Here is a 4,748-nt window from a genome sequence, read left to right on the forward strand (position 1 = left end):
CTCCAGACCCCTCAACCTCTGGGGCACACCCGCCCCTGCCCTTCTGCCCCAACTCCAGGCTTAGTCTCCCCACCTGGCACCTGGCTGAGCGCTGGCTCAGGGATGAGGCGGAACCTCCTCAGCTGCCAGGCAGAAGGGCCCTGCAAGGCTTGGAGCCCACACGTCTCCACGGAACTGGCCACCGAGGATCTAGGGTTGGACTTCCCCAGCCTCACAGAGGACACGCAGGGAATGAGCTGAAACGGCTTCCTTCAGAGCTGGGAGGGACCTTAGGAGTCACCTAGGACCAACTCTCTCTTTGACAGCTGGGGAAACTGAGGCTCAGAAAGTCTCGACTATCTAATAGGGAGAAAACTGGCTGAGTGATCCCTGGAGCAGGTAATCCCAAATCCCTCTAGAAGGCTCTGCTGGGTTCTGGAAAAGCAGACGTTCTTCCCAATTCTGCTTCCTCAGGGCTAAACTTGTTTGAGCAAAAGTTTACCCCCGGGTGGGCTGGAGTTGAAGGCAGAGAAAGGAGATTGGCAGAAAAGCAGTTTTCCAAGTGACTGACGGGGTGCTCTGGGCAGGAAACACGGCTGCTGGATCCTGTCTGCTCCCCCAACCTGCTTGCCTGGGAAATGCCCCTTACCAGCACCACCACCAACGTTTTCTTTCCTGCCGAGGCTAACCCTGGATGCAGCCTGAACGTCAGGGAGAGGGTGAGGGTCTGGGGAGTGGCTGGGAAGCATGTACCACCATGCAAAGTTCCGGGGCCGGCAGGCGCCGCCTGACACTCCGAGGCTGCTGCCACTCCCGCGCCTGCCCTCGCATGGACCCTCCGGTGCCCAAATCGCCTTTTCCCAGATCCAATTCAAACGTTGTTTGGAGCAAGGTTGAAATAATCACATAATCATTTTCTCCTGTGAAGTTACTGGCTGGAGCCCGATTTGAAAGCTGATCTGGTAATTGAACCTGAGGAGTGGCAATAGCAGAGGCGCTGGGGTGGGAGGGGCTCTTCCCAGGGATCAGACCACCCCTCCCACTGCAGCAGTAGGGGCATCACGAACCCCACTCCTGTTGCCCGTCACCATCTCACTCACTTCCTCTGGTCACAATGTCTCTTGAGGTCGCAGGGCTCCCAGCCCACATCAGGAGGACAGCAGGTCCAGAGATTATGTCATCAGACTTTCTCAGTTCACAGGCCTAAATGGGGAGGCCAACGTCTACCAAGGGGTCCAACAAAGCTAGGACTCCAACCAGGGCTTACTCTCCAGCTAGCGCTCTGTCTCCACTCTAGGTTTCCTGTCTCCCCTGAAGGAGCCCCAATACCCCAGAGCTACACTCTCCCCACCCTCTCCTGCCCTGCCTACCCCCATCTTGCATGAGTCCCTGGGTCAGTCCCACCATATTCTCCCTGCAGAGGGGAGGGGAAGGCCTTACCTGCTCGCTCTCTGGTCTAATGGACCATGCACACAGCTGATTCCCTGCGCACCCACAGCTGAAACGCCCACACTGGGCTGCCTTGCCCTGTCCCTCCCAGCACGAGGCTGAGGCCGGGGATCAGAATATCTGCCACTTGTCGCGGTTCATTCATTTCTTCCTTCTTTCCTTCCTTCTCTGAATGTTCATTTGTTCTTGCTGCACGTGAAACCCTGAACAGGATGCGGGGATGATCAAGGATTGACACGGCAGCAACTGCCCTCATGGCCCAAGGGCAGATATGAACAAATTAACAACTATAACACGATAGGAGGGCCCTTACCTGCAGCTGGAGAGATCGGGCGGGGCGGGGGCGGGGCTTCCTGGACGAAGAGCCCGCTAAGCCGAGGCGTCAAAGCTGAGAGGAGTGTTTTCCCGAGATGGACGCAATGGCCGGGACACAAGCAAAGAAAACAGGTGTCACCTTGGGCAAGCTGAGGTCTCAGTTTCCTCATTTCTAGAATGGACTCCCTGCTCTGCCTCTCAGGATTCTGGACGTACTTTGTGAGATGGAAAATTCCATTCCACTGATTATTGTCGTTAATGGAGGGCACTGGTCCCCCAGCGCAGACGAGGGGATAGAGTCTGGGGGAGGTGTGAATCAATGGTCAGGGCTGGTGGGAGAGGACGGCGGGGCAGGGAACTGGAATTCAGGACTTGCTCCGGGGAGCCCTTGTGGTTATTTGGTATCGGGAGTCAGCTGAGCGGGGGCAGGGACGAAAGTGCCTTGACCGCGTGGCTGGGAGTTGGGGTGGGAGAAACCTCGGAGTTGGCGGCTGCTGGGAGGGCTAAGCCTGGCTCCTATGGTCAGGGTCCAGCTTCCACAATACTAGTACCTGCTGGGCCTCGGGCACTCCAGGCCCAGGGAGTCAAAGTGAGACTCTGGGCGGGGCGGGGTGGGGGGAGGGGAGGGTGATGTCTAGTCCCCTTCCTGCACCTCTCAGCCAATCAATACCTGCCCTGCTCCCCTGCCATCGGCAGGGTTGGTGCTAGCTGTGTCGTTCTGGAACTGACTGGCTGGCCCGGAGAGCCCACAGAACGCCCCTCCCCCATGAGGGCTCAGGAGGAGACCTAGCCCTGGGCAAGGTTTGTGCTTCCCTTATCAGTGGCACCAACCACTGAGCTTCCTGCCCCCTGGGCCCTCCTAAGCCCATGCCTGTGCCGCCCCCCCCCCACCCCGCGCCCTTCCTGGCACGGCTGGCCTCCCGGTCAGCAGCTGCAGGGGTGAGTCACAGATCTCATTAGAGCTTAATTAATCAATTGAGTTAATCAGACAGCTGAGATGCACTGTGGTTGCAGATGGGAGCGGGAGAGAAAGAGTCAGAGCATGAAGGACCGGGTCAGGCGAGCTGGACTGGCAGGGCCGGGGCTGGCAGCGGAGCCTGGCGGGTGGCGCTGGCCAAGTCCGCACCTGAGTCCCAGGGAAGGAGGATCAATGGGCTCAGCAAAGGCCCAGGATGGGCCGCTCTGAAACGTGCCATTTGCTGGGTGCCAGAGACAGCACCTGGGGAAAGAGAAAGCAGGACTCTTTCACCCCAGCTTCCTCTCTCATTTTTTATCTTGTCACGTGTGTCTCTGAAAGCTTTGAAATCCTTATTTGAATGGAATGGGCAAAGGAAAGAAAGAAAAACAGAAAGACAAAAAAGGTAGGTCCTCACATTCCCAGAGATCCCAGTCTGATGAGGGAGGCCAGATGTCTCCTGGGAACACAGACAGAGATCAGGACTCAGAGATAGAGAGACACACGTCTCTCCAGTCGAGCTGCTCAGGCTCTGGACATCTGGACTTGGGGGGATGGGGAGGGGCCAGAGGGATCAGAGCCAAGGGCTGGCAGGAGTCCAGGAAGAATATTGGGAGGGGAGCATCTGAGCAGAGTTTACACTGTGATTTGCAAAATGATGTTTCATCTATTTTTTCTCACATCTGACCTTGGTATTACCTGGTGCTGGGGGAAGGTGAGCAGGACGGGAAGGGTGGTGGTGGGAGACGGATTCAGAGAGGATTCACAGACACCCCCTCCCCTTAGGCCCTGCCTGCCAGGGGCTTACAGTTTCCACTGGGCGACAAGCTAAGTGCCGTCTCTGGTGACCCAGAGTCTGAGGCCGTGAGAGATAAGGGTTCAGGGCCTGGGCCATGCAAAGGACTGTGGGAGACAGACTAGAGGAAGGCAGGCACTTCTGATGAGGTTGAGGAAGGCTTCACAGAGGAGGCAGCATGTGAGCCAGGTCCTGCAGGCCTTGGGATTCCAATAAGTAGGAGGGGGTGTGGAGAGGAAGGGTGTCGCAGGAGGAGAAAATGGCCGGGGCAAAGGCAAGGAGAGTGGACTGAGTGCAGCAGGTTAGCTGACCCCACAAGCTGGGCTGAAGACAAGGCTCCTGCTTGTGGCGGGAAGAGAGGGCTCTATGCTAGGGGGGCTCTTTGAATGCCAAACCCAGGGGTCCACAGTTGAATTTGGTAGGCACTGGGAATCACTGCCAGTCTCTAACTGGAAAGAATGGGCTTACAGCATTTTTTGGAGACAGTATGTCTGTGGGGGCAGCCCTGTGGGGGATGGAACCAAGATGGAAGAGACCTGAAACAGGAAGAGAGAAAGTGTGTGTGTGTGTGTGTGTGTGTGTGTGTGTGTGTGTGTGTATGGGGGGAGGGGCTATGTGTGTACATGTGTGTACGTGTGGTCATGTATATACATATTTGCATGTATATGTGAGTGTGTGTGTGTGTCTAGAGCAGTGGTTCTTACTCTTAGGAGTCATAGATCTCTTTAAGCCTTGACGAAAGCTTAGACCCTTAGCTTAGAAAAATGCACGGACTCAAAATTTTGACTTCAGTGATGGGGACAGGAGACGTGTTCACGGATCTCCTGAAGCCCATTTGCTGGACCTCCTAGGGTTCAGATCACCTTAAAATCCCAACTCTCCTGTTTCGTTGCAGAGTCTGCAAAAAGCTGTAACTGAAGGCTCACCACGGTCTTGGTCTTGGGCAGCCTGGAGCCTCTCCCCATATCCTTCCTCTGGCAAGACAATTCTGCAGCCAGGACAGGGAGGACCAGTGGGTCATAGGGGCTTCGGGGCCACTTGGGCACAGGATCAGCCAGCCCGGGTGTGAGAGCTCCAGGCTGCCGGGTGCCCTTCCCTGGTTCCCAGCATCAGCAAAAAATGTCTGGCTAGACCCAGGAGAGCTGCCTCCCTGCCAGCACTGAACGCCCTTTGAGTTGCCCTGAAGTAGCCCTGTTCACTCCTTTTCACAAATCCTAGTGCTGAGAGCAGCTGAGAAGCGGGACCCAGGTGTCC

General features: G+C 56.5%; 1 long non-coding RNA gene across 1 annotated transcript; it reads right to left on the minus strand.

Annotated features, from left to right (window-relative positions):
* Window positions 1–896: 896 nt before the first annotated feature.
* Window positions 897–1,544, minus strand: LOC307177845. The gene is made up of 3 exons (XR_013825096.1): window positions 1,420–1,544; window positions 1,080–1,182; window positions 897–951 (listed from the first exon to the last, which is right to left on the minus strand). It is a non-coding gene; the product is annotated as an uncharacterized lncRNA (long non-coding RNA).
* Between the last annotated feature and the right edge of the window lie 3,204 nt (window positions 1,545–4,748).

This window comes from Stenella coeruleoalba, assembly GCF_951394435.1.
Source record: "Stenella coeruleoalba genome assembly, chromosome: 19".
Classification (NCBI taxonomy): Eukaryota; Metazoa; Chordata; class Mammalia; order Artiodactyla; family Delphinidae; genus Stenella; species Stenella coeruleoalba.